Consider the following 13,105-nt stretch of genomic DNA (forward strand, 5'->3'; position numbering starts at 1 on the left):
TGCAGGAACCATTATACAGATTTTTATTTCTGTCTGGCTACTTTAGGAAGTATCATTAGTGGCGAGGCACATCAACCTTTCTTACACTTCTTATGTGTTTTATTGTGACTGTGTAGCTGAACTGTAGATTCTATTCTTTAGTTTTCTATATCTATTTTATAGCATGTGTTGACTGTTTTGAAATTGTTTGCAATTACAGGCAAACCGCACATATTATAACACAACAACTAAGTGAGTGAGGTGTCTGCCGTGGTGACGGGTGCTTCCTGCTTATATGGCATCCCAGAGTTTACCTGTTTATTTCTCCTCTCCCACTGACTACAGAATGTCCTCCACAGCTGTGAGCATGACTTCATGCAGAGTGAAGTGCTGAGTGTGAAGGCACTGATTTGGAAAATGGCAGCGACTTCCTGGAAAAGGCTCAGCTTTTTGAAAACAGTGAATCTTTGACTGGCTCTGTTCTGTTGTGCTGGTGTGCCATTATGAATCTGTGTGAAGAAACCAAGGGGCAGGTATGATGTTAAATTTGTATCAGCTAATCATCAAACAGGATCAGGTAGGTGTGGCTGAAGCTGTGGTTCTTGTTGGGAACGAGTTGTTGTAAAACAGGCAATTATCAGGTAAGGCAACATTATAAACTTGTTAAACTGATATCTGTTAGGGAGCATACAAGTTTTACGACTGTCATTGCAGCAAAATATCTATGTACAGCAAAGCATGTGTTAAAGCTATAATATGTAACTATTCTGCATTAAAATGTCTAAAAACAACTGGATCTATGTTATATATTTTGTTGAGTTGCGTACTTACATTATCCCAAATGTTTCCAACAATTTTCAAACCCAGAAAATCTGTAATTTTAATCAAGGTAATGGTCCATTTCATTTGGTTGCCCATCAATGGCATCATACCCCCTCTACCAAAGAGTACACACATACAAGATGGTATGTTGGTGTTGTGGTTGCCTGCCAAAAACTGTCAAATTGACTTTTATTCAATTTTAACCCACATTTTTATTATAAACTTTTTAGATATTAGTTGTTTTTAACTGTATCTTTTAACCAGATGAAGGATTTTAGTCATCAGACGTCTGGATCTTAAGTTATCAGAGAAACAAGCTGAGCAAACGTTAGCAGCAGCTCGGCTAGCAGCCCCTCCCGGACGTCATCTTTCAGCCAAACAGTATCAGAGAAACACCAATTTTTAACGTGAAACTGCTTTACTCACTGTTTTTACAATTTTATTCACCATGTACGTTTGTTTTGGAGAGAAGGAGACCTCTGTGGATAATTCAGCTCACAATAAAAACCTGCTGAACGTCAGTATCTTAAGTTATCAGAGAAACAAGCAAATGTTAGCAGCAGCTCAGCTCGCAACTGCTATCGGACCTCCTGTGTCCACCGAACAGCGTCTGAGAAACACTGATTCTTAATGTGAAACTGCTTTATTCAGTGTTTTTACCTGTTTTAATCACCAGGTCTGTGATGTGGTGTTTTGCTTTTTTGCTGCACAAGTCATCAAATTTAGGTCGGCACAACTGGCATGTGACATTTATGTGTTTGTTTTGAATCGAGTGGAAACTCAGCACACACAAAAAAACTGCCCTTTTCACCAAATCAAACAGCCTTTCTGCTCATGACTGCAAGTCCATCAGTTTAGACTTCAGAATGCCCCACCTCACCATCATGCTTCAACACAAAATGCATATCATTAAAGTAGACATGCCATGGAGGTGTTAAGAAATCCCTGATGCATTATCAACATCTTAGTTGATTATAACACTTAGGCACCAAAGCCCAAGTGTTATTTCACAGAGCCTAAGCCAAATGAACAGAAAAAAATCTATGCTGAGAGTTTTCTACCACGTTTTGCTGTCATTTCTGGTTGCGCTAGATACTCTCTCCTTTCCTCTGCTTTCTTTATCAGAGATTGACCGAGGGTGGGGCTCAGCTCTTCCACACACACACACCCACACAGACACACAGAGTTGACGGCAGAGCAGAGAGGCTGTGGTAGAGACAGTGAACCAGGTGAAGTGAAAGATAACATTTTACTCGAGATGACAACAACTCTACGCTTGTTACTGCAAGTGCAATATAACCTTCACGAGTAAAAAGCCAATTAGACTACTTTATCAAAACATCTGTTCATCAAGCGTAAACATGTAAAAAAGCAATATTTTCAACTGCTTTGTACACAGTCTCCTATGTATGTTTTACACGACCACAGTGCGCTGCTTAGGCTAATAGCCAATTGTTCAGAACAAGCTAAAACGAAAGCTGTCTGTATGCATTACTGTTAAGCTTAGTCTGTAACATATTCAAACTAGTCAAATTCTTGTAAACTTAGCTACTAGCTGAGACCTTTCTCTAGCAGCGGTACCTGCAGGCAGTGAGTCACATCAGCAGCAGAGGGAGGAGGACAGAGGACAGGATCAGTGACTGATGGTGACTGATGTCTGTGTTCTTCATTCCCTCTAAACTTCACTCAGTATTTTGATGTCAGAAATATGATTTTCCTGACATTTTTAGATTTCTTTTCAGTGAGATATTATTGAGTTTATATAGTGAATTTGCTGTTGTAAACATCACTGTTGCTGCTGTAGAAACAATATTTTGTCATATTTAAAATTTAAATTTATCCTAATCCTGTTTTAAATGTATTATTTTTTAAATAAACAATTATTTAGTAATGAAAAAGAACTGGTAGGAGTACTGATAAGATTCAAACTATACTCGTGCCTACAGCTGGCTAGTGGCTACACCCTGACTATGGGAGGATGAAAAAAAATCACAGTTCAAATCTATTGACTGTAAGCCTGTTTTACCAATGTTATTTTGTGACTGTTTTATGTTTTGTTTTGTTTTTTCTTCAAAATATTGTAATGATAATAGTCTGAAATAGTGTGAAAATGCATAGTTTTTAGTCAAATAACATCAAATTTTCTTGGGGAAAGACCATCAACACCCCCCAACAACAGCACCTAAGTCCTCCAAGCCAAGCCTAAAGAAAACCCTGTATATATATATGATGTGCTGTTGACGATGAATAGATAAAAGTGCAATTTAATGAAGCATCAAACGCACATCAATGCAGTTAAATTAGTTTTGATCTGTGAAATGTGAAAGCTTTGACTTTAACAGAGCTAACTCTTTTCATCCCCACAAAATACCAACATATGCTGGCATGTTATTTCTGTACAGGAAAACTGTGATTGGAAGATTTCACTTCTCTGTCAGCAATGGCAGCTATTATCTATATGCTTGGTCTGTTTCGGGTTCACTCAGATATGTTTGTTTACAGAATTACACAGCATTTCATGAAAAGTCTAAGGTCACTTTTAGTCTTTACCTTACATATATACACCCTCTGTATTTTCTCAACACTTTGTTTCCAATGAATATGCTGGTCCCTGCCCCTACTGTAAGGGCACTTTGACAACACAGCCATCATGCCTACTTGAACCTACAACCTCTACAATTTTCCATTACACTCTGAAAGTCTCTGCAAAACCCTCAGGCCAGGTGTTTCACTGAGAGCCCTGAACTACACTACAGTTCTAACAGGAAGAGCCTCGAGCCAGCAATCTAGCCAGCTACAGTTTGGTTCCACAGGTACTACCACTGAAGATAGGTCAAAAAGACCTGAGGATAGCCCTGTGTCCAACACAAAACCCCTTCTAGGAGTATCAATAATTCAAAAGGACAAAGTGTCTGATACATGAGAATAAAATGCAGCTTGCTTTCCCCTCCTGTGTCAATATTTTGACAGCGAGTGCGAAGAGGGGGAAGGAATCCGAGGGGACTGCCATGTAAAGTGTTCTTTCATGTTTTGCAAAGTGACTGCTACCTCTCCCTCTCACCAATTCTACATTCATGAAATGGAGAGTTAAGAGGAAGCCACTGTGAGGGTACAGTCTGTTCAGACTGACTGACTAACTTAATAACCGACTGGCTGGGAAAATGACTGAGCTTCATGCCGCCGGTCTCCTCTTCTCTGCGGCTGCTTCACTTCCAATGTCTCTCTTTCTTCCTTCCCCTGTCTTTCAGCATTTATGTTTTTTTTTTCCTTCTTTCATTCTTTAGCCCAAAATATATGCAGACACATACTCAGACAGCTGCGGACACCATGGACACAGTAGTAGTTCTGTTTATACTACTTTCTAGAGTCAGCTTGGAGGATGTTTTCCACACATGCCCAGCAGATCGACATCTACTGGCCACAACAAATTGGAGGTACGCCAATGTCCACACACAGCCTATGCATACACCCTCTGATGATGAAATTTACATCACATGGACCCTTGCATAGTCATGGATATGGAAAGTATAACACTGACTTTACACACCCTTACTTTCTGCAGCAAAGAGGGAAGGTCATTACAGCTACGAGGAGGAAAGAGAATAATGCACAAGGAGACGGAAAAAGCTGGAGAGATGAAGGGGTAAGAATAGAAATAAATGGAGAGGAGTGAACAAAAGGTAATGAGGCCAAAAGAAAGGGAGTGACTGAAAGGAGTACGATAACAAGATAATGTGCTACTGCCAATGTAGTTCTGATTTAAAACAAATGGCTTTTATCATCTTCAACTGTTTTTTATTGCGTTAGATTTTGGGGCAGACTGTACTACTCAAAGCTGAGGAACATCTTCTTATGGAGACTGTTGCGTCATCTGAAGTACTGTTCACCATGGTTTAAGTCTAGTACTTAAAGCGGGTAGTGAGAAGGCTGTTATCCACATTTGGGTTGCACATTGCGACTAATCACTTAACTCTTCTCCCAAAAGTATCGTTGTGATGTACAAACACGTACACACATGCACGCACAAAGTGAGAGCCACAAACACTGCTTTAATTATGCTGTGAAGTTTTCTCCCAGATGCCCTAGTTATACCAGGGAGCGGGGACACGGCAGAGTCTTTGGGGACAGACAACGCTCCCTGAAGTGGGCGAAGGAGGATGGAAGACGTCCCTGGTGGCACCAGGAAAGACCACATCAGTGTTCTCGCGGGAGAGCAATTCGGGACCTTGTTTTCTCCTTCTTTCAGTTCCCTCTCCCATGGATGAAAAGAAACAACACAACATCTCAGAATTGCTTTTGTCTTTCTGGGAACATAATGATACTGTATATTAATAAATAAATAGTGGGAATAAAGTCATCAGACAAGCTATTAGGGTTTCACAGGCTATTATTATTTGTTGTTTCTTTTTCCTTTCCCACTACATCTCCATTGACTATACTGTTCATTTCCTGAATTTCATTATTTGGTATAAAAAGGCCATTCACTCAAGACAATCATTAGGCTATATGTAAGAACCATTTGTTCAAACAGGTTTGTTCTTAAGTCACACATACCAGTGATTCAGATCATTTGCTGCATTCACAAATTTCCTTGAATTTAGAATGTTTTCTAAGACATTCACAAGTGGTCCATGCCTGATGTACATTTACATGTCATGTACAAATAGTCTCCCTTCACAGAGAACACTTTGACTTAACAATTATGAATCTGGAGTTTAAACATGTAAAAACCTTAAGAGGAATTAGATCAGAAGATGGATGATGGTGTGGTGTTTGTACAGTAAAGTAGTAGTAAAGTAGAGTAGGACAAAGAATGGAAACACAGGGAACAAGCTAGGCTCTGTGAAAGGTGACAAAATCTGCCTACAAGCACCTGTTAACATCACTATTTAAAACATTATGTCTCATTTGTTTAATCTGTAAAATTGTAAGTGTAAAAACAACATGTTTGGATTTTACTTTTTTTGGGACATCTGTAGTATATTTTCCTCATTTTTTCAGACTACTGACATTCTAAATATGTTGTTTTTGACTTCAAATGACCACTTCTTCAAAGTCTTTGGTAACATTTTTATGAATTAAACTTGCCCACAAACTGAGCAGACGGTTAGTCTTGTATAGCAATTAGAGGAGACTGATTATGCTAATGATCAAATATCAGAAATGTGAACCCACTTATGAACACAGGGCTTGACATTAACTTTGTGAGGCACTTGTCCTTCAGACAAGTTAATTTACCTTTCACTTGTCCAGACATAAAAGTCACTTGTCTGAGTAAAAATTACACAGTACAGAAGCTAAAGACACTCTAACTTCTGTTTCACTGGGACCTTCCTCTCTCCCTCTCTCAATGCAATTTCAATTCCATATGCTTTATTGGCATGGATGTCAGATAAACAATATTGAACAATAAGCATCATTGATAATACAAATCATTCAATAAAATAAAAAATATATAAAAATTAAAATAACAAGAAGCAGTGAACACTTGGGCTGACGTTAGCTACTTTGGCAAAATTGTTAGTCAGGGCAACAAACAGGGCAGGTATCGTAATCAAGTTACATTAAACTTACCGAAATATTACAACAATAATCTGACTCCATGCGAGTCCTGGAGCCGGGGAGTGCAGCAGGTGAGCTAACTGTCAATCACAGCTGTCAATCAACACCGACACGGCCGACATCAAAGCTACTACAAGCCTCCAAATCTTATTAACAAGAAATAATTTTCAAAATGACAATCAGCACACTTAAGAAGGCCTGAATTTAGCAATTAAGACATAATTCAGTTAGTATTTCTGATGGGTTGGTTGACACTTTTTGAATGGGGGTCAATTGGAGGCAGGGATTTATTGGAGCCAGCATCTAGCTGCTATCGGTGGCATTACACTTTAAAGTACTTCCACATTGGCTTCAGCCTCATGCTGTGGTAGTTGCTGCTTGGTTGAAACAAGCAATTTACAACAACTTTGTGCAATTAAGGTTTGTTGAATCCAACTTAAACACCTCACAGAAAACCTAAAACAGAAACTGTTCTTGCATAAATGTTTTTAACAATCACATAAATGAGCTTGATATCTTATATTCATGTCTCATCTTCTGTATGAGCAAATGTAGAACTAATCAGACCATATACTCTCCATTTCCTGTTTCTCATCAGCATCTGCTCCCTATAATGAGCCTCCTCACCAACTGTTGTTGCATTTTAACTTGTCACAGAACATCTGACCCTGGTCATGTTCCCACATCAGGTGACTGGGACCCTGTAATTGACAAAACGGTCTGGCTGCTGAAGCCAGCCTTCCTTTATGACACTGGATAATTTGCTTGATATTATGACTCATATTAAGATTAATTAACAGGTTGGCCTGCACTACACTCGTCAGCCAAGTCTGTGGTTCCTCATCTAATAACAGTGTCATTTTTTTGATTCATTTATTTATTCTTTTTTTCCCCTTTCCTGCCTCAAGAGCTATTAAGCTGGGTCTAATTAATGCACTCTATGTGGACTGTGAGCTCTTCAGAGACATGGTCTGAGTGATCATCAATGACTTGTTTTATTAGTATTATTAGTATTTCTTTATCAGTGTTCATCAGTATATCACTGGGTATTAACAAAGACTTATGATACATTATTATTATGTGTCAAATGACTTTTATCTTACAGATAATTTATAGCTCAATATACATAATATACATATCATTTACATATTTGACACTGTTCAACATAAGAAACTGAAAACATTTTATCCTGTATAGTAATTAGTGAAAACATACAGACTCACAAAGTAAATTTAAAAGTAAATAGAGAGAAGCAAATAATCACACCTCAGTGTTAATGCAGCAAGTAGAAAGCAGTGCTGCATAACAGATAATGTCAGGATAAACAGATGGCACAATGTTGCAATGTTGAGATTTCACACTGTGTATAATTTACAGCTTCAGTGATACCTACCATCACACGGCTAAAGCAGCACTATGGTGCTGTCAAGCCAACTACAGACCCATCTGAAGAGAAAAAGAAATAAAATAATTACATATTTTTATCCAATGTAAACATTTAGCCACAGGATTTTTGTCAGACGGGGACTTTCCTATCGTTCTTCGAAGCTCGTCTGAAAATGAGCACCTACATTTCATTACGGGGCCTTCTTGTCGCATTTGCTGCCAACACTGCCAAACATCCCAACTTCAAACAACTCTCCCTCTTGCTAATGAGCAAAAGACGCATCCTGTTTTAGAATCCACAAGCGCCACCTTCTCTGAAATGCATTTCCCTTTCTCTGTCTTCCAACCCACCCCCTTCATCCCTCCACCCTTTCGCAATTGAACTCAGAAGTGCCGGCACGCAAATCAAGCGCTAATCCATTTGAAGCTGACAGGGCGTCCTGATTACGGCGGCTGCTTTCTTCTTCAAACGTCCCATCACCATCATCTATCCAGGAACACATGTCGAAACATGAAAGAGCTCCCGAGTTCAATTAGCCGATCAATTGTTTGTCGGATGTGCCAACAAACTGGGGGCAAATTGTCACACACACCTGAGCCCATGAGTTTAAGCCATAGAGTTTGCATGAAGCCATAGATTCAGACACAGTCTCACACAGACAAACACACAGGGTACATGAATTTGTGGAGAGAAATCAGCCAACACTTTTTACAGTTGATTATTCCTGTCACTGTAACTTTGTTGTTGAATTACTAATATTAAGATATTAAAATTTGCAGAATGACACAGAAAGCTTTGTGCCTACATATGATAGAAGGAGAATGGGAGGCCAGGGTGAATCATTTTCATGATTAAAGTTTCTTTCTTCCAAACTGTTAATGAAGCTGCAGAAAAAAGTTCACTTCACAAAGGGCACCCTCCTCACACATGTCCAATAGAGTAATGAAGTGGAAGGACTATAAATTTTCCATTTGAATTTTTTCCCTTAATGATATCCTCAGTGTTCCTTAACACAGAGTCACATTAGTCTCTGGGATAATTTGACAATACTACAGATTTTTATTATGCCCATCATTTTTTAATTATTTTAAGAGTTTATGACAAATCATGCTTTTTTCTTTCAGTTTGGTATGGTAATTAGCTGTAAATGCTATGAGGCCTAACTGCTGTTGCTATGGACAAGAAGCCAGCCAGAGGCGTGAGTCAGAGCTGCAGAAAATTTGTTTTGCTTCGTTGCTGCAATTGGGAACACAGCATAGTGATACAGGTGCTTAATATCTCTAATACTGTCCCAAAATCTGAAAGTGAACTTATGTTTTTTCAGGTTTCTGATTGGATGTTTCACACTGAAATGGCCTTGGGTAACTGGTTATGGTTTAAAATGGGGGAGCAAACCTGGAAAGACATATAAATGGAGGAGATCTGGGGGTCCTCCCCCAGAAAAAAATTGTAATTTAAAACAAATTTCCTGCATTTCTACACCACTTAAAATCATGGATTTAGTCAAGGAACAGCCACCGACACTAGTCTAGATTAGAGTTAGACTGAGGGTGCTATAAGAACCAAGAAGATCAAGAACCGTATATAATTGGGTGGATCAGGACAGGAAATGATTATGATGGTGTGGTCAGACCAAACACAAAGCGAATTTTTCACATGACACGATCACATACAAAGTCAATGCAAAGACTCTAATAGCCGCAAATTCACTTCCACATATCGCAGAGCTTTATGAATGTACTTCATGAACATACAGAGAGGAGAGGGGGAAAGGAAAGAGACTGGAGGGAAGTAACAGAAAGAACCGGAGTTCCTGGTAAGTTCTGGGGTCAGTCAGAGGATGAACTGAACACACACACACAGACACGGTCGGTGCCTGCCATTGCTAGGTAGCTTACAGTTAATGTAGAGTAATGTATTTTGACTGTTTGGGGCAATTGAACACAAACGGTCTAGTGGTCCAACTCGCGCAAGTGACATGAGACAAAACTTTGCTTCACATTTCTGAGCAGTAAGCATGGGAATAAATTATAATATAATAGTTTTGTGTATATTTCTCGCTTTCCCCCGATGGTCTGAATAACTGCTGCATGGTGCTGCTGTTGCACTGTGCTGCTCAGTCTTGTCTATCTGTGCGCTGTCAGTGTAATCCTTTCGCACCACAACTTCATCAGTTATGAATTTGTTTTGCAGAATTGGCAGCCCCGTTAAAAGCCACGTTACACTTAAAAGAGCCGACTCTGATTTGGCTCCTTTGCAAACCCCCCCATCTCCACAATGGAATCCTGTCCGATCAGCAAGCTAACGTTAGGTGGGCAGGCTGACAAACTTAGCTAATGTTGACTCACAAATCGGTTTGGCATTTTGGCAACAGTACATTCCTACTTTTTGTTAATTTAAAGTATGGCTGGATTCAGTGGGCCAAACAGGTTCATTCAACATACACTGGCCTATCTTTTCCTATGCTCTATTTTCAGTCAATGATTGCAATTAAACTAAATGGCAAGTTTCTCACTTTTGTAAACAGTCAAGACTCCTGTGTGAATTGACAGACTCTTATTGACAGCTAACGCATGCTATGCCAAACAATCAGTGATGGGTTTGACTGAACCAACTGAAAGGGTCGTCTAAAAATGTGTGATTTTTTTTATTTCTTGTTTTTGTCAATTGCTGAAAATAGTAAAATGATCACTGATATAAGCTGCTTAAAAACAATCACCTCATTGTGGGGTCTGTGTGATGATAAGTTTATTTTTAGGACAACAAAAAGTGGGGTAGCAAAACAATAACGTTGCTCCCCCTAACTGAATAATGGGGATGTATTTGCTCCACTTGCTCCATTGCTCAGGTGCCTATGATCCTGGGAAGTCAGAGTTGACTTCTGTCCTTTATTTACCTATTTTTGGCCAGGTAGGGGCAAACACTTTTGACATTTAAATGGCCTTATAACGCCGTTATGGATAATCAGTTAGCAATCAGACACCCAATTTACACATCCAGCAGACACTGAGCAACATTAGCATTCACCTGAAATTTTGTCTCTGACAAACTGATGAACTAAGTTTTTTTATATTCATTCTCCTTCTAGCTCTGTTGTTGTCTACACCAATCCCTGAGGGATATATCTGGCTCTTTAGCTACTAAATGCTCCATTATGTTCACTAGCTAGTTGCTAACTTTGTTAGTCTGCCATTTGATGCTGGGCAGGTAGCATACAGTCAATAGGAAATGATGCTGATGAGGGGGGTGAGAGCTAGCCAAAACAATAATGTTGCAAACTGTAAAACCAAAACAATGAGCTAAAAGATGCTAGAATGTTCCCTAAAGCTAAAGGGAACCAACCAAAAGGCAACCATAAGTCACTGTACACTGTTGCACAGAAAAACTTTTCAACATCCAGAATAACTTCCCCGACTTTGTTCTTCTATATTTCTCCATACATTTTTTATCCAGTCACATGGTTTACCCTACTTACTTTGGTTAGCCTATTCCCAAACCAGTCAATACAATCCTGTCTTTGGTTTCTCCAATCAGTGTCTTTCAATCGCTACTCATTCATTTCCCTCTTTTCCTGAGGCCACTCCCAAACTATTCATAACCACCTTAATAAATGTAAAACTCTACATAAATTATGACATGATGAAAGACACCGCAGTACATCTCCATCCTCCCGCAACATCAGGGGTCACAGCCTTTTTTCACCTACATCCTCTCAGAAACATAACCTCACCTGCACCACTGGCCACTAATTTGATTTCAAATGCTAACTGACTTTGATCGCTTTACTTAATGATAATTAGTGCTGTGAAACATTGTCACAATTTTTCCTCACACCCTTCCTCTCGCGCATTACTCCCTGCTGTCTCATCTGTCTCCATCTCTCCCCGTGACTCAGCGTCTCTCCCTCCATCTCTCTCACTCAAGCTCACTTTCTCTAATTTTCTCACTTATTTCTCACCTCTCCTCCACTTCTTGATGAATTTCCTTCACTCTCACTGTACACTTTCTCTGTTCCTCCTTCACCCAAATTCTCATTCGCTCCTTTCCCTCTCATCTCTCTCTGTTCCTTCATGACTTGGCCTCTCGTTCCTTCTCTTTACCTTTCTCACTTTCCTACTTTCTTTGCAGGCAAGAAGTCACAGAGATCAAAGGGAGGAAGAGATGGAAAGAGGAAATACTAACCCCCACGCATATATCTTCCCTGCACTTTCTTTTCTTTCCCACTCTAGCTACTAAATCTAAGTCTGTCATCCTCTAAACATCTCCTCGATATACTCATTCCATTTCTTCCTCCCTCTTATCTTCTTTCTCTTACACTTTCTTCCCTGCCAGTTCACCTGTACTGTATTTTTCCTGTAGCACCACATCTCTCTTTTACCCCTTTCCCTCTTGTTTCCCTTTCCTCTGATCTGAATACATGTCGTTACAGCTGACGTCAGTGCACAAAATCATTTAAAAAGCACTCTGACACATGAGAAACATGCAAAAGATAAAGCGGCTCTCTCTGAAAGATTCACTAGATAGCAAGATGAAACAAAGAAGAAAAGGGATGGGGAGGAAATAATAAGAGACGAGTTCCCACATATGTAGCAATGCTCACCCCCCCGGAGCCGCCATGGGGGCCGCGCATCTCTGTTCTCTTCATAATTCAACAGCCCTATTAGTGTCGGTGTCTTTGTTTTTTTTTCCTTTTTTTCCTTCTGTTTTTAACCATAAAGCAGGGGAGTTAGCTGTTTGCGCACACACATCTTCACACAAAACATGAGCACACAATTGAACAAATGGCAATATAGGCATATACACATACACAAGATATTTTACCCACATGCAGAAAGGCACACATACATCCACAAACTACACACCACACACCTACATACACTCAAACTCTTTATATGTTAATAAAGTCCCTGTAGACTTTCTTTGTTCTCCAAGCTGCTTCATCCATCCCTTTCTATTTCCCCTAGAGTGTTGTATAGTCTCCAAACACACGCCAATACACACATACAAGTCATGATCAAGAGCACAAAGAGCACAAATGTGTGTGTGTCTTTGTCTTGGAATGTCCATTTAATGTATTCATGAGGGCTGTATGTGAACACACATCGTTTGCACAACTTCATAAAAATATTAGCAGTACAGCAATGTGATGAAATTTCTAACACAACACTGCAAATCTCTCTAGTGCGTCGTAAGGCTTGTACATGAAAACTTGCTCAAAGAAGTCACCCCCAAGTCCACCATGGGACACATCAGAGCCTTTAGTTTGAGCTTTGCTAATTTATTTAGTTCTTCTTCTCCTGAAGGCATACTACTGGAATTCTCCCGTTAGCCGCCCTTAGTGGGAATCTGCGGGAT

The 13,105-nt window shown here is 39.6% G+C and overlaps 1 long non-coding RNA gene across 1 annotated transcript; it reads left to right on the plus strand.

Annotated features, from left to right (window-relative positions):
* The first annotated feature begins 3,349 nt into the window (after nt 1-3,349).
* Nucleotides 3,350-5,152, plus strand: LOC122979148. Its single transcript, XR_006402805.1, has 3 exons — nt 3,350-4,235; nt 4,364-4,444; nt 4,868-5,152. It is a non-coding gene; the product is annotated as an uncharacterized LOC122979148 (long non-coding RNA).
* Nucleotides 5,153-13,105: the final 7,953 nt, after the last annotated feature.

The sequence above is a fragment of the Thunnus albacares genome, chromosome 3, assembly GCF_914725855.1.
Source record: "Thunnus albacares chromosome 3, fThuAlb1.1, whole genome shotgun sequence".
In the NCBI taxonomy this organism is placed as follows: Eukaryota; Metazoa; Chordata; class Actinopteri; order Scombriformes; family Scombridae; genus Thunnus; species Thunnus albacares.